The sequence below is a fragment of the Cupressus sempervirens genome, chromosome 5 (genome assembly GCF_028749045.1).
Source record: "Cupressus sempervirens isolate cs-2001-9-10 chromosome 5, ASM2874904v1, whole genome shotgun sequence".
Classification (NCBI taxonomy): domain Eukaryota; kingdom Viridiplantae; phylum Streptophyta; class Pinopsida; order Cupressales; family Cupressaceae; genus Cupressus; species Cupressus sempervirens.
This window is the reverse complement of record NC_143122.1, coordinates 959,305,882-959,329,439: the sequence shown is the minus strand read 5'-3', so window position 1 is coordinate 959,329,439 and position 23,558 is coordinate 959,305,882.

Here is a 23,558-nt window from a genome sequence, read left to right as displayed (position 1 = left end):
GCATCATACACATTGATGAGTTCACATCAGAGGAAGTACTTCTAAGATTCATGGGAGCTGAAACTTCTCATAAGCAAACAAAGCTAGATTCTGCCTATATCTACAAGCTAGATCCCAAGAGGTATTTTGGAGAAAATCCCCAACCTAGTTTTGATACACCCAAAACTAGAACTAATGTGAATCTGAGACTAGCTATGGCAGTGAAGAGAACCGCTCAGCAAGAACATCTAGAGCCACAAGAAGAACATGAGGATTTAGCATTGCCTCCTCAAGATAATCAACCAGAGGTGTCTTCTATTCTAATTGAGGATACTAGAGAAGGCAACATTGGTTCTTCAGAGATCCCCAAACTTGTTCACATTGCTGCATCCCTATCACAAGACCAAGCTAATCTCCTCTTTGAGGTCTTAAGAGAGAACATTGGCTGATTTTCTTGGTCATATCAGGACATGCCAGGACTCTATCCAAAGCTTGTAGTTCATCATCTTGTAGTCGATCCAAAGATCAAGCCCGTCAGACAAAAGCTTAGAAAAATGCACCCCAAGGTGGCATTACTAGTCAAAGCTAAATTAGAAAGAATATTAGCTGCTAAGGTTATCTGACCTATCAATTATTTAGAGTGGATCTCCAACATGGTCCCCATCACTAAGCCTTCTGGTGACATCAGAATCTACATTGATTTCAAAGATCTTAACAAAGCTTGTCCAAAAGATGATTTTCCCTTGCCCAACATAGATATAATTGTAGATCTTACAGCTGGACATGAAATTTTGTTCCTCATGGATTGATTTTTTGGGTATAATCAAATCAAGATTGAAGAAGAGGATCAGCATAAGACAACATTCACTACCCCTTGGGGAACCTTTTGCTACAACATGATGCCTTTTGGCCTAAAGAATGTTGGGGCTACCTATCAAAGAGCTATGACAACCATTTTTCATGATCTCATCCATAGCATTTTGGAGGATTATGTGGATGATATCTTGTTCAAGTCTCATACCTTCATGGATCATCTTGCTAACCTAGAGAAAGTCTTTGATAGGTTAGCCAAATATCATCTCATGCTGAATCCCAAGAAATGTGTCTTTGGGGTCACATTTGGAAAGCTTCTAGGTTTTATAGTTTCTAAATGAGGTATAGAGATCGACCCCAAGAAGGTCAAGGCTATCTTAGACATGCCTCCTCCCTAGACACTGTGATAGCTTTGCTCTCTTTAGGGAAACCTTCAATTTGTCTGGCGCTTCATCTCCCAGCTTGTAGATAAGTGTACACCATTTTTACATTTACTAAAGAAGGATGTGAACTTCGAGTGGGATCCTTTATGTCAGTGCAGCTTCGATCAACTCAAGTAGTATCTCACCAATCCTCCTATCTTGGTTCCACCAGTTCCTAGTCGTCCCCTAATTTTGTACATATAAGCAATGCCTACTACTCTAGGTGCACTTCTAGCATAGCTCAATGATTACAACAAAGAAAGAGCCATCTACTACATCAGTAGAACCCTAGTTGGTTATGAACTCAATTATACTCCTATGAAAAAAGCTTGTTTGGCAATTGTTTTCTCAACTCAAAAGCTTCACCATTACATGCTAAGTCATACCATCCAACTAGTCTCCAAGATTGACCCTCTCAAGTATATGCTCTCTAGAACAGCACTTATAGGTCATTTGGCCAAATGGGTTATGCTCCTTAGCAAATTTGACATCCAGTATGTGGACAGAAAGGAAATCAAAGGGCAAGCTATAGTAGATCACCTAGCTGATGCACCTCTAATAGATGCTTATCCATTGATCATAGAATTTCCAGATGAGCATATCTATCTAATTGAAGAACAACCCCCATGGAAACTTTATTTTGATGGCTCATATACATCTCATGGATCAGGGGCAGGAATATTGTTGGTCACACCTCAAGGAGATTACATTCCAAAATCCTTCAAGCTACAATTCCCTAGCACCAACAATATAGCTGAATATGAGGCTCTCATAGCAGGATTAAAGATAGCCACAGAATGGAACATTGTTGAGTTATGAATCTTTGGTGATTCTCAGCTCATCATCAAGCAAGCCCTAAATGAATATCAAACCAAAGATGAAAAGCTATTACCCTAAAAAGAGCTAGTTGATCAGCTAACCCAACATTTTACAAGGCTTCAGTTTACACAAGTACCTTGAATGCAGAACAAAGCAGCAGATTCTATGGCTACTATCGACTCACTCTTGGAAATTCCCCAAGTAGCTACACAATATGAGTTTTTGGTTGAGCAGCTCCTCACACCTACCTATGTGAATGAGGATTCAAATTGTGTTTGTATCTTGGTTGGTCCCCAATCCCCTTAGTACCATGAGATTCACGCTTACCTTAAAGATGGTATCATCTCCCCTCACCTCACACGTACCCAATGCCAAAACCTCATCCAAAAATCATCCCGCTATGTTATCATAGCCAATACCCTATATCATCAAGGTTATCACGATACTCTCTCTCGATGTTTAGATGAAAATGAGGCCGTGATGGCATTAAAAGAAGTACATTCTAGACTTTGCGGTGCCCACATGAGTGGTATTGTCCTAGCATGAAAAATCCTTAGAGTAGGCTACTATTGGCCTACCATTGAAGAAGACTCCTGTGACTTTGTTAGAAAATGTCTCCCATGTCAGTAACATGCAAATCTTGTGCACGCTCCAGCACAGGATCTACAACCTATTGCACCACCTTGGCCTTTTGCTTGTTGGGGCCTTGATCTAGTTGGAACTATCACACCCCTCTCATCTAATGGACATAAATGGATAATAATAGCTACAGACTACTTCACTAAGTTGGTTGAAGTAGTTCCCCTAGTCTCAGCTACAGGAGTTTAGGTCTCCAAGTTCATCTTGTACCACATTGTTTGCTGCTTTGGCATCCCATCCACCATCTTCATCGATCACGGAGGTAACTTTGAAAATCTCAAAATGGAAGAATTATGCAATTCCCTCTGAATCCATCACCACTTTTCTAGCCCATATTTCCCACAAGGTAATGGCCAGGCAGAGGCAACTAACAAAACCTTCCTCAAAAGCTTAAAGAAAGTTGTCAATGATTCTAGCCATGATTGGCACCTACAAATAAGTCTATCCCTATGGGCCTATTGAACCTCCTTCCATACATCCACCTACACAACTCCATACTCCCTAGTCTATGGTGCCAAAGTATTACTACCTATAGAGGTTGAACTTCCCTCCTTATGCATATCTTTGCAAGGGAAAATATCAGATGAAGAATACAGAGTAGCTCAGCTCACCCAACTAGATCTCTTAGATGAGAAGCGACGTCAAGCCTATGATCATCTCACATTCTATCAAACTCATCTCAAAAGGAATTTCAACAAGAAGGTGCTTCAATGACACTTTCAGCTAGGTGACATGGTCCTCAAAGAAAACATGAAAGTCCAAGAAGATCGAGAAAAGAAAGGCAAGTTTGAACCTACATGGCTTGGTGCTTATATTGTCACTACATCCTTTGGCTCCAGAGCCTATCAGCTATCTACACCAGAAGGAGAACTCTTGAATGATCCTACTAACATCATTCATCTCAAGAAGTTCTATGCTTAAAGATCCTTGGTATACCCAGCTTTTCAAAAATAAAAATTAAAAATAAAAAAAAAATAGTAAAGAGAAATAAGCATTCAATGGTGAAAACTTGGCAATTCAATTGCCTCAGATAGGTACCTTGGTGAAAATCTAGTAATTCAGGCACCTTGTGTACTAAGACTAATCCATTATCTATTACTATCATATCCCTCATCCATTCATCTACCATCCCATAAAACACTTGCTTGTTCCCTTGGTGTTCCAACCAAATATCCAAAATCTGATGAAGCTTGTAAATACCTCCTGTACAACTTGTAAATCTTGTACCTCAGCTTGTATTATACCTTGTAAATCTTGTACCATACCTTTTATATCTAAATTTTGTCCAAAACTTGTACCATATTCCAGCTTGTATTATATACCAAAGCTTGTATCCTAGTTTGTATCCTATCACGTGCACACAGAGAATCCCATTTTCACTTAAGCTTTTTGCAAACCATCTACCTATCTGCCTATCAACTATTGTAGACATCCCAACCTTCAAAAACATTTCCATCTCACAAAACTCAAACATGAACAACCTTGTACATTTGTAACATATCTTGGTCTATTAGCTTGTACATCCTCTTTAGCTTAGTACCATTGTATCTATCTAGCTTTTGTGTCAGTTCCTCCTTGATCAGCATCTTGCACACATCGCACAACCCTTGGTTAGCTATTCTAATGCATCCTTTAGCTAGATCTCCTATCACCAAAGTGTTATCCTTCTTATTTCAGCTTGCCAGATGCATCACTCATCCAGATCCATCAGCTTAGGTGCTCTCCGATAGATCCTTGCAGGATATAGCTTTCCTTATGTCTAATTTTGGTCTGTTAGTACCTCATCCCACCCATCTCATTGGAAAATGGTTCTCTTTTGGATTTTCACTTTCTTTTGATTTTGAATCTTCCCTTTTGTGTCTTGAAGTATCTTTTCCAAGCAATCTTTTTGTTCCCTCCTCAAGGTTACCATGATCTTCCATATCATGGTATGCTGCGAATGGGGCAATCTAAGCATAAGGTCTTGATTAGGTCTTTTGTTTGTTTTTTCTTTTCTACTTGTGGGTTACCCAGTCTCGATTCCACTCTAATTCTTTCGAGATTCATGTGTGATGCTAGGGCAATTCTTGCGTGTTTATTTTGAGTCAGTTTATCAGTCCTTTGGATAGTTGGTGAAAAGGGCTTGATGTTCTTGGTAACCTTGGCAATTAACCACTAGTCCTATAGAAAATCAAGTGCTCAACTACATGGTGGTACTTCTCTTTGAAGTATCCCCCCACTCAAAAAACTTCAATGGTTTCCCTTCATCTCCATTATTCCCCATCCATATCCAAAATTCATCTCTCCTACCCCAACTTATGCATCAGTATCTCTTTGAATCAATCTTCACTTTTAGCATTAGGGATCCACAATCCTAGTCTTAGGGATCCACCAATCCAATCAATCCACCAAGCCTCATCTTTCGAGATCCACAATCCTAGTCCTAGGGATCTCTGAAACCCATCTTTTGCCAATCTGACTCTTTGAAATCCTATTGCATCAGCTTTATAATCCCCTCATCCATCTCCCTATCCTAGATTCCTTTTATAGCACTCTGCTCCTTCGTCCTCCTCCCAATCCTGAAAGTCTTAAGCTTATTTACTCTTGTGGCTCTAATTTTCCCCTTTAACATTCTCCCGTAGTGAAAGTTTGAGCTAATTTAGCCTCTTCTCTTAAACCACTCTTCATCCTCCCATCTTGGATTCTTTTATGTTTCAAGAAGCCATCGAGCCTCATTTTCTCTCCTCGTCACCTTCTTGAGGGGGCATCTCTACATCTAGTCTCTCCTTTTCTTATCCAAGACTAGGGCAACCTTGTTGCTAAAACATCTTCCTTGTGTCTTCTTCATTCGAACTTCTTTGAAATAGTGTTGTCTCAACATTATGTCAAAGAGGGGCAAAATGTAGTCACCTAAATTTGATTACACCACTTTGGTAATCCTATTTAGTTATCTCTAAAGGCATCATTAATTAAATTCATATTTAATTAATCCTTTGCCATCCCCTAGCTGATTAATTTAATTAATTATCTATAGTCGTATTGATAAATCAAATAACCTATTATTTATTAATTAATCCTATTCTTCTATCTAATTCCAAAATCCTCATTTATTAAATAAATCTATTTGATAAATAAAGCCCTCAAATCTAATAACCCCTAAGCTATCCTAAAACCCCCTTTTTTAGCCTAATCCACCCCATCCACCCATACTAACCAAGCTTAGCCACTAACTCACCCACCCTCATTGAATGCCATCCACTTGCATATCTCTAACAAGCCTAATCTAATCCTAAATCACTCCTAATCCCCCCCTAACCTTGTCACATTCCCTATGTAAGCTTAAGACTTTCCTAAGCCAAGAAAAGTCAACAATCTCAACTCCCTCCAAAATATCCCAACCACTAAGCTTTGAATGCTCTTACAAAGGCCATAAAGACTCTTAAAAGCCCATTCATTGCTCTTACAAGCCATTATGAAGGGTCTTTATGAATATATTATCCCTTGAGCCTCCTTTGTTGACTCATCCATCCCCTTGCCTCAATCCACTCACCCTGTGACATGTGTCACTCCCTGATTGGTGCTAAACAAGCACAATCCATGTGCTCCCCTTTGAGTGCATCCTAGACCTCCTTAAGCTTTAATCTCTCCTTGAATATTAACCCTCCATCCCTCAAGCCCTTAGATTATAAATTGAATCCCCTCCCAAGCCATTTCATCACAAACTTTAAGCCAAAGTTATAATGCTAGTTTGAGAACCAAAAGCCATCAACCATACCCTTATAATGCCAAATTGAGAGCTCACAAAGCTACCAATTTTCCATTTACTCATCCCCACCATTGAAGCATAAAGAAAGTTTGAGCATACATACCAATCCTTTACTTAGACTCATCCCTAAATCAAGTGACCATCCTCACTGGGAGAGCCATTCTATGGCTCATATTCTCATTTGAGGGTTTCACTTTGTCTCTCATATATGTTATGGTTTTTATGCTAGTTAATGCTTTTGTTTTTTGAATAGATTAGTATTACTTGCTAACATATTGCTCATATACAACCCCAACCTAATAAAAGTGTGAACCTTATCAAATAAAACATCAAGTTATCTAACTAAATTGTAAACATAAATGTATTCTTCAAAAAAAATTGTTACTTGTATTTTTTCTTTGCCTTGTAAAATTCTGGGCATGACACTAGGGAAATAAATAATCCTATATATAGGGCCTCATGCTCGAGTTTGTGGAGTTATGATTTGAAAGATTTGGGATTTGATCAAGACTATTTTAGTGTTTATTGGTAATGCATTTCTATTTACTAGCAATTCTTTGGAGATTGTATTTGCAAGCTTTGATCTAAAGGAGTTGTTGAAAACAATTTTCCAATTGTATATTTTCTTTGACGTTATACAAAATGTCAAGTCTTTTGATGCAAAGCATCACACAAAACCAGAAATCTAGTAGGATAAAAAATGATCCCTTCAATATCCATTAAATAAATTCCATTATATAGAAGCATCTCATGAGGCAACACAAAGCATTTTCCAACACTAAAACATCAACCTTTCTCCTTTTAGATATCCTAATTTCTATATTTGATTCCATTGTTGATAAATTCACTTCTAAACAACTTCTTGAAAAAACTTTTGTGAAATTGTTGTAAATTAGACTTATTAAAACATATCCAAGTTTTAGTAAAATATAATATATGAATTATAAATTATGATGTCTGCACCAAGATCCATTTGCTCTATCATAAACCAGAAATAGAACATGTAACCTTGCCTAGGGCATCAAATCTCTTTCACAAAAAGAAATTAAAATATCCCCAAACCAATTTAAAATTATCCATTTTTTAGTCTAATTTCTGAATTTTTAAGACATTAATTTTTACAATACATAAATCATGGTATAATCACAAATATTTTCGTAAAACACCATTGAAAGCATTTAAAAAACTAGTTTTCACTGAAATCTTCATAACTTTCACAAGTCTAAATGAAAATTTTTCAAACCAATTGAAAATAAAATTTAATTAAAATTATTTAAAATTAATATTACTAGACGTCTTGATTCTCCAAAATGTATCCATACCACATGCTGCAACATGACTGTATTCAGGAAATCTCAAATCTGCAAATACCCACTTTCACCAAAATGATCATGACTTATTCATTTCTTCATAAAATTGAACCAAACCAAAAGAATGAAAAGGAAGTTTCATCATTATATCTATCCATTACTATATTAAATGGTTTATAGGAAGTAAATTTCCATACAAGGCCTATAAACAACCCTAAAACTAAAAAACAAATCAAAACCACAACAATAGAATGCACCAAAAATGTATCAAAGTATTTCCTCTTCTCCAATATTGATTTGTTTCAACAATACAATGGTATTTATATCCATTTTGTAGTTATAAACCTTCCTAACTATCCCCAAGACCAACCATATACCTTTTTACATCATTTTTGTATTGCTAGCAACTTTCTCAATGTTGCATTTTACAACTTTTTATGCAACTTTTACATTTTTTACAAAATGACTTCATAGCCTTACAACTTGACCCAAATACAATATAAATGACTCAAATGGATTTAAATATCTCAAATAAGGAATCTTAAATTTCTCATGTTCTTTTACTTTAGGTGCTCCTATACCATACTCCCAACCTTGACAAGTTTCAAAGTCTCTTGGAAACATGGAACCGATAACCTGCAAAAAAAAAATTAGACAAAAAATCTTCACCTTCACCTTTGCTTCTTCATGCCTTTTATCTCATCAACTTACCCTTCAACAACATAGGACTTCCCTCAAAATCACCTTATCAAATACTCCTATCAATGGATCATTAATGGTTGTCATACAAGGATTCCATAAATCCACCATTCCTCTTGTTGCTACACAACTACCAACCTAGTGCCATCTTACCCATCCAAGACCCTAGAAGATGCACTACCACACTCTCCTAGTGGTTTCTCTCTTTACACCTTCTACCCAGATTCATCTTGATGGAGACAATATTAAGATCCCTTATTAGGTCCTCCACACACACACTTTCTTACTAAATATTTGATGGATAAGAACTCTACAACCAAAACTCATCAACAAAAAAATACTGAATTTTTAAGGTCCTGGTGTGGATTGGCTCCCTCAACACTCTACCCACACACTCAAAATCTTCAAGCTCTAATACCAATTTGATGTAGTTCATCTTGAATATCAAAATTCCAACTTCCATTCTTTATCAATTTTCATAACTTAATTCTCTTGTTTTGCAACTATACTAAAGCTCAGAAAACCATGGAAAAGATAATAAGAATCAAAAGAATATAACTTAGTAAATATTAAAACTAAGACACTATTAAATATGAACATATATACTTTCATTAGGATAATATCTATAGATTACAATAGTATGTGTCTCTCTAGCTGCTACTAGAGAGCCATTTGGAGTATTAATCACAGTAAATTATCTTCCCCAAAACTTCCTATCAATCTCCTCCTCTCCATTGATTAAAATGGTGCATATTTAAAGCACAAGTTTCTTGGGTAGTTATCAAACTTCTCATCCAATTAATTACATTTGAATATGTAATACAAATGACTATTAGATTTAACATGTAATATAATGTTTTCTAATTTTCCCAAGAATAGATGAATAATTTGCCATTATAATTTTAATCATTTTAATGGGATTATAAGATGAATTAAAAATGTTAAATTTGACAACGGAGGTGGTGCTCCTACACCATCTTTGCTAGTTAGTATCTACTAAACTCACTTAGGTGATGAATATAGTCACTAAGCATTCTAGAGATAATCAAGTTTAGAGTTAGTGTCTAATGAGTTCACTTGGGTACTTAAGGGAGTTTGTAGGATATAGTGTCTACCAAGTTCACTCGGGCAAAAAAGATAAGTTGGCATGGAACCAATGTTAATCAAGCTCACTCAATTACCAAAGTGAATTTAGTTCAGGATGCAATTTTAATTGAGTTCACTCAATTACCAAAGTAAGTATGAAGAAAGTCTTTTTCTAAGTTAGTATCATCTAAGCTGGGTCAGCTAATAAAGGATTTTCTTGAGACAACATATTTAGTTTGATGAACTTATTTGTTAATTCTAGTTGACTTAAGGGATGAATATTGATTATTTGAAATCTATTCAAGCTGACTTGATAAGGTAAGTCATATATAAGTAGAAGGTCAAGTTGAGGATTGAAAGAGAGAGTGCATGGAATATAAGAAGATGAATAAAGGAAGTGAATTGGAAGGATAGTGGAATATCTTGTGTTAAATGAGATATAAAGTTTAATCTAATCAACAAGGATCAAGTAATCAAGCTAGAACAGAGATTTGAGATCAACAATTTAGTTGCATCAGCAATCAATTCAAGTCGTTGTTACTCTCTAATAATTGAAGTAGTGAATCAAATATCTTAACATAGTTAGCTTAACAACTATTTTCCAAATCCTCCAACAAGGTGGCATTTCTAGATTGAAGTGTTTAACAACCTCTAATAAGGCCACTCCTAATAGGGTGATCTAAATCCTTTAATACGGCCATACCTAATTGTGTGTTTTGTAACTTTTAATAGGGTTGGCTCCTGATAAGGCTCACTTAAAAAGAGTGAAATTTTTTAACTAGTTGCAATTGGTGGTTTTCCCAAATTGGGTTTTCATGTTAAATCTCAGTGTCTCACTTGTTCATATTATTTGCTTTATATTTCTACAACTAAGTTAATTGAGGTTAATTACATTTAATGTTATAATATCTACATGTTTAGTGTTAAGCAAATAATAGTGTATATATTTAGTATTAACCAAGTGTTTTTTGAGTGACAATCATTCTTAGTGTAAACCAACTTACTTTGTTAATAAAGTGATTCAATGATAACTAAATTACAACATTATAATCACCACAATTTAGTTTTGTATTGTATTGACATCTTAAGGGATCTTGGATATGTTTTTGTTGGTCCTTAGATAGTTTTGACATTTGAGTCTCAACACACTTAATCACTTTTTGTATTGAAGTTGAGTACACTATGTATGCCAAGCCACACTATGTGCTAAGCTAGTATTTCAATAGGTGTCGAGTGACTTTAGGTGTTGAGTAGTATATAAGTGTTGAGTGACATATAGATGTTGAGTCATAGTTGATGCCAAGCAAACCAAAATGCTTCATATTCTGAGTGAGCCAGAATCATATATGCACTAAGCAAAACAAAGTGTAATAGGTGTCGAGCAATCTAGGATAGTTTGTGCTGAGCACTAGTAGTTTAGTATGTGCCAAGTAAAAAAGAATCAACATATGAGTTTGTGCCCTCACAAACTTAGATGTAAACCATTTTTGGAGATGTAATAGCTAAGTCATCCTTTTGTTAGCCTTCAAATTTTTTTGTTAAAACCCTATGTCTCATTCCATTTAAAAATTTTCAGGCATGAAATATTTGAAAAATTAACTTGAGCAAATATTTTATTTTTCTGCGCCCCTGAGTTACCTTTCCTCTCAGATTCCTCACCATTTGATTTGAATAGATCTACCATTGTCATTACCTCGCTATAAAAACATGAGTGCTTTTTATGTATAGCAAGGTAGCGAGTGCCAAAAAGTTTATAAAATGAGACCATAAAATGAAGCTACGACAGTTAGAGATTTGTTTTTGGGCTAACTTTTCAGTCACATACACCTTGTTAGTACTGTCAAAATAGGAAAAGTGACCTAGTAGAAGTAGTCAAAAGTCTATGCCAGAATGAGGATATTTTCGATGCTTCGCTACCTTGCTATAAAAAAAACCAAGCATCTTGCCATTAGCAAAGCAACAAGGTGTCATGAAATCAAAGACACGGTGGCCTCAAAATTCCTCGGTAACCATGGTTTATCCAGGTGACATGACAAGTAATAACTATTGTTGTCAGAAGTAGTTGGTAGGTGTGACAGTGATTTGATGGGTTCTTATATTTCATAGGACTGATTTTTATTGAAGTCATCAGAGCTCGCTACCTCACTATTGAAAAAATTTGACATCTCACCATTAGCAAAGTAGCGAGACACCATGAAATGAATAGCTAGTGGGATCTCAAGTAACATGGATGGGTGACTAGGTTTTTAAGAAAGGTTTGGTTTGTTGCCAGCAGTGCAAATTTTCTTATGTCACTAGTGCTCCAAACCCACACCCCATTTAGAAATCACATAAGGGATTTTGATCGTCAGATCAAACTAGAATCAACAGTCCTCACTAGCTTGCTATGAAAAGTTTCAAGTTGTTTAACCTATGTGACATAGCAAGTATGGGACCCACCACCTTTCAAGGTACTTCATGCAGTTTCTTTACCTTTGATTTGATCTTAGATCAATAGCCACTGGTATCTCACCATGAAGAGTTGCTCAAACAATATGTATAGTGAGATAGTGAATGAGGGCCCACCACTATTCTTCTAAGTAGTGCAGTAATATATCATCCACAAGATCAAGATTGAATCCATGGTTGTCGCTATTTTGCTAAGGCAAGGTGCTCATTCTTTATGTATAGAAAAGTAGTGACCTATTGATACGTGTCCTTAGTCGCTAGTGGGTCCACAAAGAAGTGCCATCAAGGAAGGAGTTGTGTACATGGGTAGTTTTCATTGGATTGGCTAGCCAAATTGTCAAGTGCAACGCCAAGTTGTCTTTCTTTGTATCCCATGATCGTAGGATTTTTAAAGATTGATGGCACAGATTTAAATGCAGAAGGTGGTGCCACTCTATGTATTAATTAGACATGAAGGCTTCACATGTGATGAAAAATAGAGTATAATATTGGAAATTTTATCATTTTCACCTTACGCAAACAAAGATTTTGCGCATTCCCTGAGCTAAAGAAATTACTAAAGAAAATCATGCTAGGGTTTGGGAAGATGGTGAAGTAGTTTGTTCATGAAATTTTTTGTTGAAATACAGAGAAAAATGAGGACAAAATTCAAGTAAGTAATCCTACTATAATCTCTATAGGTGTTTTAGTTCTGTAAAGCATAATCAAAGATGCCTCCAAAGAAGGGATTTTTAGGTCAAGTAAATTATTTGGATTCAAATGTACATGATGACTTTCTTAAGTTGATGCCTGAGTCTACTGTAGAGATAGTGCAAGTTAAAAATTTGACCTCATTAAACCCTAAGTTGAGGATAGCTAATGGATTGTATGATAAGGGTAATTTGGTCAAGGATGCTCAAACCTCGCAAATTGGTTTAAATTTGTTCAAGAAATGGTTTGCAGAAAGGAAATTGTTTTCCCCACATGCAAATATATGGAATTTTGACCTGGGAAAGCTAGTTGTTCCTAGTGTGTTCATGGATTATGAAATCCTTGAGGCCATGGCAAAGAGTTATGATCAAGCCACTAGGGTAATGAGAAGAGTACATGGTGAAATTCTAATCACCATCAGTCTAGAAGAGATTAGGGTAATTTTCCATTTGGGACCTCTTACTAGGTATCACGTCCCCACTAATTTGATAGATTTAAAAAAAGAATATATGTCAAAGAAGGATGTAGTTAGACAAGGTGCACTAAAGGCCCACATTGGCAGAATTAAAACCCTACCAGCAATAACATCATCCTCTAAAGAACCTTTCAAGAAATCATGCTTCAATGCTAGGGTAGTAGAGATATACGAGACCCTGTGAAAAGTTTTTTGAGAGGGTGAAGAAGATTTTATTCCCATGAATTTCATGTATATAATTATTCAAATATCCTCTTTTGGTGTGGATATAATTTTTGATTTTGCTTCTTACCTGGCTGACTAGATTCACATTGGATTGTTTGGGATTGCAAAGGGAAAGGTGGAAAAGGTTCGGGGCCAATACTCCCTATTGATGCACATGTTTCTATTTAAGGGAGCTACATACTTTGGTAAAGAAATGGTTTTGAATAGAGAAAAAGAGGGTGAAACACTGCCAATTCAATTATGGAGTCCAGATATGATTGGGGAAGAAGAAAATGCTAGTTTTGTTAGATTTGATAGGCACTTTACCTCCAAAATGAGGTGCCTCACATTAAGAGACAATCCTAGGATTCTTGAGGCACTAATGCACCTTGTTAGGCTTATGGACAAAACCCATAATCTAAAAGTTTCACAAAGTTGGGGAGTTATCATCCCATATTCAGTTTCAACTATTATCATAATTTATGGATTCAAGGGAAAACCCCATGTGCTACCTTACCAGGTGCCCTTAAATAGCTGAATTCTTGTGGCAGTTGGGAGGAGTAGAAGAAGCCTTTTTGCACAAAAGGGGAACAGGATCAATATTTCCCACTTGCATAGTAGCCCACAAGTTTGTAATAACCAAGGAAGGGTGGGTCTTCCTCTACAAATTTTTGGATCAGTATAAAATGGTAGTATCTCACCCTCATTTTTGTGAAGCAAAAGGTTTTTTTAATTGGGCTCTTAGGAATAGGATCAAGCTTTGTCTAGTTGAACATGAATTTTATTTCCCTGAAGATGTAACAAGGAATGAGTACTCTCTGTAGGAGGAAGAAATAAAGAAAGAAAAATTGAGAGTCTATTCAAAAGTTTTGAATTTTATTAATTGTTTTGACAAAGATTACAACCCTCTTAGTAATGATGTAACTACAATAGATAGAATAAATAAGCTTATTAGTACATTGCTTGAAATAATGGAGGTAATGAATGAGAAGAAGCAACCTTTCATTGATTCTTTTCTAGATAAATCCAAAGAAATAATGAGAAGATTGGGTTTCACTCCCAATATAGGGGTGGGCCCATTAGTTGTGCAAAGGAGGTTAGGATATACTGTCATTCAGGATCAAAGGCCCATTGTGGATAAAGGAAAATAGATAGTTGAATCTACTAGTGCTATTTTTAAAGAAAGGTGTCTTGAACCTTCTCCCAAAAGGAGAAAGATAATAAGGGAAGAGGAACCACATGATGAGATTTACTCACCTTCCCAAACCCCCATGAGAATTGAGGAGGAGTAGCTCATTGATGTGAAAATTGAACAAATTGGAACACAAGGGGGAATTTTTGTTACCCAAGTAGAGATTGATGAAGGGAACCCCTAGGAGCCTTCTATGCCAAGTTTTGAGTTAACTGTAGTAGATTTTAGGGGAAGGGAATTAGACCCTATTTTGGGACAAGCTAGTCAGCAATTTTTGTCTAATGATAGTTTTGTAAGGTCTAGAGCTTTCCATCAGTTTGCTTGGAGGGAAAACATGCACATTTTGAGGAAATATATTAAAATATGAAAGTAGAGCATCTAAAAATGGATGAAGCCTCCATTCAAAGTCAAATAAAGGACCAAATGATTCAAGAGTTCCAGAATATAACCCCTGAGGAAGGGAGATAGATGGTAAAGGTTGTAAATATTTTATTATTGCCCAATTGAGAAATTGCTTATGCCTTGATTTTTAATTATGTATCAAATAATTTGGGATTGCAAGATCCAATGAAAAAGGAGTTCTTGGGAACTGCATTTAGTAATGACCAAGCTACTCTTGTCATGTGGTCATTGAAAAGAGGGTCTAGGGCTGCTCCATCATAGCCTAATGATTCAAGACTAACAAGGAGTATCATTTTGAGGAGAGTTGTTGATACCTCACATGTACAGGTAGCTCACATGAATGTAGATTAATCTCAATTTGCCTTGGCTATTGCAGAGAGGGAAGAAAAAGAAATGACTAAGCTGCAGAGCAAGTATGAGGTAGTTGTGGATGCCTATAATAAAGAGGTAAAGAAGAGAATTGAGCTTAAGAATAAGCTATTGGGAAAATCCAACAGGCCTAGAATAACATACCCTTGTCCCCTAGTTGAACCCTTTAAATCCACCCCCCTCATAGAAATACTAGATACACCCCAAAGGCCACAGAACTACACTGCTGAGGATTTTGAAGAAGAAAAGGGTAAACTATGGGCCTTACATGTAGAGTTGGAGCCAAAATATGAAGATAAATTAAGAAAAACTCTCACATATTTGGGGGACAAAGTTGAATGGCCACTAATTCATGATTAGTTGGCTAGGGTGATTAGTATCTAGGAGGAGTTGAAAGCCAATGATGAGTCTATAAAGCATATCATGAATAAATGGGTGAGAACGGAGAAAAAAATGACATTTTTGTGTTTGTCTGTCATAAATGATTCTTATGATCAAATTGAAAAAACCTTTGATATTGTTTTTGATCTTGCTAATTTTAACAATAAAATGATTCATTTCTAGAGAATAATAGTAGCCTACTTGAACAAGTATAAGAGCCATAAATTTAGTTTGTTTCCATGTGCCCTAAATAAAAGAAATAATTTGAAAAGAAAAGATGAATGGGTAAAGGAACTTGATGATATTTTTTTGTTTAAGGATGAATAGAATTGTAAATGAATGAGGGCATGCATGGTGGGCTACCACAATAGAAGAAATGGTGAAGTCCCAAATATTCTTTGATTCTTCAAAATAGGAATTTTTTGCTATTAATAATGAGGTTGAGTATGTGTTAACAGGATAGAGAGATATTTTGCAATTCAATTGGCCAGATGACACATTGTTTGACAAGTAGATGGTAAAAATAGCTCCTGGTGAATAGTTTGATGAAGATGAAACTGACAATGTGAGGTGCAGGGTGAGGAGATCCAGATCATTAACACCATCACTACACAAGCCCAACTAGAAAAAGAAGACAACAATAATCAGCCACCTTCAGTTGCAGGCTCGGGCCCATAGGATGCTGATAAAACCAAAGAAGAGAAAAAAGTAGAAGATACTCCCACAATAGAGGATAATGACAGTGAAAAACCATTTGTGGAGATTAATGTGCGATCATCAGAACAATCTTCATCATTGGCTAGCTTGGCAGTTGCATACAAAGAGAGATCATAATTGCAACCAAATTATCAACAATAGAGGATGTAACAAAAAGGGGCTTACAAAAGTAATGTTTGATGTATAAGACTTTTTGTTACTCACATTTTTCCATTTGGTGATAGTTGTATGTAAATATTTCTTGTAAAGGGCACCTATCATTTTCTCTTAGCCCGAAGCTTGTTGTATCTCACACTATATAAGTGAGATTCCAGGGCTAGAGACAAGCTTTGATTTCTATTGTTTCTAGGTGAGATACTTAGTCTATTTTTGGTCCAATGTTTGGAGCAAGTTTATGATGTATTTTCTTTGTTAGTTCCTCAGAATACATGAATATAGAATGATCTCTATGTTTCTTCCTAAGGTTATCTAAGTTTACTATAAATGTATACAATTTTCAAAGAAAATGAATACAAATTATGAGCTATCCCCATATCAGTTCTTTCTGAATTTTGTATCCTTTTGATTACTTGGTTATCTTGATGTTGTATGAGTAAAGGCTTGTGCAATTGAATGCAATCTAGTTAGGTTGTATATCTATTCATCACTGCTATTAGTTCAATGGAGTTAGTAAAAGCTTTGATGAATTTTATAAGGTTGCTATAGTAGTAAGAAGGACTTTTGTACGATGATATCTTAAAAGAATTGCTGATAATATTTGTTGTAAGGCAACAAATTAGATCTAAAGATTTGTAGTAGACTCTAAGCCCTAATGGATTAGGCACTAGTCAAATTGATTCAGCTGAAAGAGAAATATGTCATAAATGGTTTTCAAATGCAAAATTATAATCAATTTTACTTTTATTTCCTATAGATCTTCAAAGTTGGCTAGTACTTATTTGCATCGAATGTTTTAGCTTTAGTTAGCCACTATTGCTGAGAACACGTGCAGATCTATAGAAGAATTTTGGCCAGATCTATTATATGGGATGTGTTTATCAAATTATTAAGAATTATGCATGTATTTGAGGATTTGAGATGAGAATTAGAATGAAACTAAAATAATTCTCATATAGTGTGTTTCCTAGTCTTGAATCATCCCTGGGTATACCCACCATGGTCTTGTAGAGCCTAAAGAGTAGAAAACCACCTTTAGTTTTGTTGAAGTTGGGTCCAAATGTTTTGCACACATAATAGTTAATAGGAATTGGCTAATCCTTAGATTGTCTAAGTGATATATTTTTTGTATTGACCATTTTGTTGCTTAGTAGTTATAAAACTCCAACAAAATGGAAACTCTACTAGGGATTTGTCCAACACATCTATAAAATGTACTGTAGAGTCTTTGGTCCTGCTGTGTACATGTGTTTCAGGTCCTCTAAGTTTTTCCCATGGTTATAAAAGGATATTTTAGTGACAAAACTTGAGAATTTAAAGAGAGAATATCCCAAATACCATAGTGACATACTGACATATCCAATTTCTCCAAGTGTCTTATCTAATGAGCAACGAGTTATAGTCTTATGATCTCAGTGATTAGTCTATCTATGTCAAATATTTCTTTTTCTATTTGTGTATTGTTTCCTTGGAGTCAAGAATAATTTTCATTCTATATTTTCCTAAGAATAGGGTGGCGGCTTAGTCAAGGTTTTGAAGCTAGTGGTTATTTTAACAAAAGGTGAATATGGTTGACAAGATAAAGAACACAAGAGCTTACATGAGAGCCAATATTGATGTACCAATGTATACTAATTTACCCCAAGGTGGTAGGAAGAACCAAAATAAGAAAAGGACAGATCCAAATCTGACCTAGAAACCCAGAGGTAGTGTGTCTATCAATTCCTAGTATCAACTAGTATTAGGGAGAGAGTCTTCTTCACTTAGTTCTGAATCCGAAACTACAAGACTCTTAGGAGGCATTTTTAGTACCCCATTACTAGATGAGAGAGTTTTTTGGGACAAATATGTGTCCACAGTAGGAATTGCTTCACCAAGGCCAGATCTCATAGCAGATATGAACCGTAAGCTAAGATTTAGGAGTTCATTTGATGATCCTTTTAATCCCAGAGTAGCCCCATATGTGGAACCAAATCGTATAGATCTAGATGATCCTACTAATTCAGAGGCTACTTCTGCATACCCTAAAGAATTACAATCTAAGATAGAATTTCTGAAGAAATGGGTTGCTAGGGAAGAAGCTAAACACATTCATCTTGAAAAAGAGAAGGAGCAAGCCACCTTGGATGCCATAATAGAAAGGGATGCTCTGCTGAGAAAAATGGCTACCTTGAAGGAGAAGAATAAAAAGTTAGAAGAAAAAACTATGACTCTCCATATTTATTTTTTTGGAGATGTAGATACTTTGAGATCTAAGGTTCAAGAACAAGAAAAACTCTTAAGCCAAAGACAAGAGCCTGTTCTTACCCAAGTCCAAACTTATAAACCTGTTCAAGTAGACCCTGTAGAACCCACTATAAAAGCTATAGATAAAAGGAAAGGCAAAGCCATAGGAATCAAAATAAATGAACCTCAAGCTCTACCAAGAAAATCTGTAAACGCTCCCATGTAAAAATTAGATCTAGACCTAGAAAAAGCTAGAAAGGAGAGGGAAGATCTTGTAAAAGAACTTGAGAAGGCTAAGAGTGAAGCTCAAGCCGTAGAAACTAGGAAAAAATCTAATTTTACATTGGCTCCATGGCCTAATTTTTCTATCCCATCTATAACTCCTACACTGACTAGTGGTCCAATAATCTCAACTCAGGGAATATCCCAATCTTCCCTTGCCTCATCATCCACCATTAGCACCCAAGTCCCCTTTGTCCAACATCAAAAAACTCAAAATGTAGTTCCTCTAAACCAAGCTAACATAGCAAGTACCTCAAATGTTCCTAGTTTATAGAAGAAACCTGTATACTCAGAAAAGTATAGACAAATATCATTTGCTGGTATGCCTAGTGCTCCACATCTCATATTGTTTGATTTAAGAGACAATGTGGTTAAGTTCTTTGGGAATAATGTTGTTACTGGTGAAGAAAATTTGAGAATTTTCATTGATATGTTAAATGATTATGAAGTTGAACATGATGATGTGGTAATGAAATTGTTTGTTCATTCACTAACTGAGGATGTGAGGGCTTGGTTCAGAAGGCTACCTGATGATTGTATCACCTCATGGAGTGACTTGGAGAGATTATTTAAAGAGCAGTATGGAGATAATACCAATGTTGGGCTCATGCTGAATGAATTCAATAACATCAAGAAAAACCCAAATGAGTCAACATTTGAATTCAATGGAAGATTCTAGAAAGGCATGTATAGACTATTTCAAGTTATGAGGTTGAATGAGGATGTTTGTCTGACAACATATTTCAATGCTTTTGATAGTAAAATGGCTTATCAATTTAGGGATAAGGATCCCAAAACTTTAAGGGATGTCTATAAAGTTGCATTAAATATAGAGAATAATAGGAAGGCATCTAGCAAACTAGGTAGGAGGGATGATCCAAAGCTTTTTAATCCCAAGAACAATAACAAAAGGGAGGGTGATAAAACTCCTATAGGAAAGAAGCTAGAAGAACCTACTATAGGCCAAGTTTTGGAATTACTAAAGAAGATGAATTCCTCTAGTTTCAATAAGCCAAATGTTGTTGAGAAAACCCTTATGAATAACAATAGTTTCAATAGGCAACCTAGAATGCAAAATTACCCTTACACCACCTAGTGGAAAGATGGTAAGCTAGTCCCCAACCAAACACAAAATGTGAAGGATAAGGGTACCCCAAATCCCTTGCAAAGGGACACTATAAATATGAATGATGATGTACCATGGTGCATTGTATGTCAATCACCTCATTCTTCTAATTATTATGTTGTTGCTCAATCATTTGTCTTAGATCAAGGTGTGCAACTTGAAGAAGAAAATGAAGAGAAAAGCCATGATGATATAAGTTGCAATATGATAAGCATGTGTGATGATTTTATAGATTCTAACTCTAAAGAACCTAAAAATTATATTACTAGTCAGAGAATTGCTTATCATTTATATCATCAGCAAATGCTTTTAGATGATGAAGGTTATGATGAAAATAAGGTATGTGTTACATCTTCTGATGTAGGTCACACAAGCTTAAGAATGCCCTCCAAAGAGGAGATTGATAGAATTATAGTAGAAATGATTTCCCAAGTCCATAGTAATTACAATTTGAGAAATATAATAGTAAATAATGATGCAAGAAAGCCATCCAGTGTATTCATCAAAGATATCACCCATAAGATGAATGATGAAAATAAGAAAGTCAATATACATGTGTCTAAGATCAAAGGCAACAAGGTTAAGAAGTGGGAACCAAAAAATAAGGTTATGTTTCAAACAAATGAAACAACAAAAAGAATTGTGCAACCAAAGAAATTAGGTCCTAATACTATCAAGAAAATAATGGTGCCTACTGTTCTAAAGACTTCAACTCTAGGTATCCTTGTGAAACCCAATATTGTTGAACTTGTTGATATGATATCCATGTTGTCCCAAATAACTATAAAAGTACATTTTTCTAAACTTCTTAGAATTGAAGATCATAAAAGAAAGACTTTATCATGGTTGGGAGGGATAGGACACAATAATACTATTGTAGAACAAACTGTTATCCAAAAAAGCCCATTAGTAGTAGAGGATTGTGGTATCATATCCTAGATTCCCCAAATGTTTTTAGATGATTCCTCAGTGACATTTATAGAAGATATTGACCATTTTTCCTTAGTTTGATCATAAAAGGGAAGACCCTAAAAAATTGCATGATAGATTCAGGAGCTTCTAACCCCATAATGCCTTTCAAAGTAATGGAAGCCTTAGGGTTGAAAGTGGACACCAAGAAGGGTAGATGTAGAGGAATGGATGCTAGGAAAGTCCTAGTCATAGGTACCATAAATACTTTACCATTCAAATTAGCTGCATATCCTGAAGTAGAGTTAACCATGTCAGTCCTTGTAGTGGATATACCTCCACACTATGGAATGTTGCTTTCTCAAAAATGGAGTGCTGCTATGGGAGGATGTCTGCAAAGTGACTTAACCTATGCTACTTTTCACATTGGGGATAAAGCTATCAAGGTAAACATAGAGCCAAGGGTTAGTCACATTTCAGGGGAAGAAATTGACAAAGATGCCACTTGTTTCTTAGATGCTGGTGTAAATGCATTCAAAGCTAAACTAATTATTCAAGAAGTTGAGAATTTTCCTATTGTAATAGAACATGAAGTTGAATTTTGTACGAACTCAGCAATACAGACAATGTTCTTTGATGGGGCTAGTTCTAAAGAGGGTGTAGGGGCAGGAGTAGTTTTTGTTTCCCCTGAGAAAAATACTTTCAGATACTCATTCACTTTAAATTTTTCTTGCATAAATAACATAGCAGAGTATGAGGCCTTATTGCTAGGATTGAATGTTGCTACACATCATGGAATTAAGAAATTGCACATCATGGGGGATTCTGAATTAGTTATCTCCCAGATAAAAGAAACCTATACAGCCAAGAAAATGAGATTAAAGCAGGATAGAAATTTTATTTGGGACCAAATAGAATCTTTTGATGGAAGATTTATTAGAAAATGTAGCAATCAAGACTAAGGAGATATCATTTGCAAGAATTTCTCAAATTGAGGTACAAAGTATACCTTCAATACTTGATAATGTTGAAAATTGGCAAGTCTTTGAAGGTGATAAAGACATTATAAATTTCTTGTTAAATGAAGACAAATACTAGGGTCAAGAAATGGATTGCAGTGATTTAATTGAAACCATAGATGGTAAGGAAACCATTTTTGGCTAGGAGATTATGCAGTTAAAAACCAACAAGGTGCCAAAGGGGTTAATAGTCTTGGAAAGTATTTTTGATAACTAGGTTAGAGTCAAACTAGGAGTTAAGGACCTTAAGCCTCATGAATTAGAAGAGATAAACCTTGGTATTGATGAAGCTCCAAAAAAGGCTTATATTGGCCAAATTCTACCTACTGAAATTAGAAAACCATTAATTGACTTGCTTAGGAAGTAAAGACATGTTTTTGCATGGTCATATGATGACCTTAAGGCTTACAGGGAAGATTTGTTCCAACATGTCATACCACTAAAGGATAATGTAAAACCTTTCAAATAAAAAAAAAAGATAAGTAAACCCTACCCTAGCTCCCAAAATGCAAGAAGAATTGATGAAATTAAGGGATGGGGGGATAATCAAACCAATTAGACATTTCACCTGGGTTTCAAATTTGGTACCCGTCAGAAAGAAAAATGGAGACATGAGATTATGTGTGGATTTTAGGAATTTGAACATTGCATCCTTGAAGGATAATTATGGATTGCCAAATATGGAAGTCATGTTGCAATAAGTAACTGATTCTGAGCTAATGTCCATGATGGATGGTTTCTTTAGGTACAATCAAGTTTTGTCAAAGGAAAATGAAAAATTCAAGATAGCCTTCACAACCCCATGGGGAACCTATGTATATGTAAGGATTCCATTTGGCTTGATTAATGCAGGAGCTTCCTTCCAAAGAGCTATGGATGTGGCATTTCATGATTATATCAACAAATTTATGGTTGTATACCAGGATGATCTTATAGCTTATTCTAAGAAGGTTGAGGATCACTGTGAGCATTTGGAGAATTTTCTTATCAAAGCTTTGGAATATGGAGTATCCTTAAACCCAAAGAAATGTACATTTGGGGTGACAGAAAGCTAATTACTAGGACATATAGTGTCTAAAGATGGGGTGAAAATAGATCCTAAGAGAGTAGTAGCTATTGATAAAGTCCCCAAGCCAAAGAATGTAAAAGGAATTCAATCCTTCTTTGGCCAAGTTAATTTTCTTAGAAGTTCTGTTACCAATTTTTTTGAAATTAGTAGACCTATCTCAAAGATGCTCAAGAAGGGAGCTACTATAGATTGGAATGGTGAGCCTTCACAAGCATTCCAGGATATTAAAACTGCAATAAAAAATGCTCTAGTACTGAGAACTCCAGATTACACAAAACCTATGCATATTTTTTCTTTTTCATCCTTTCACACTGTAGCCATAGTCTTGTTGCAAAAAAATGAAGAAGGATATGAACAACCCATTGCTTTTTTAGTAAGTCA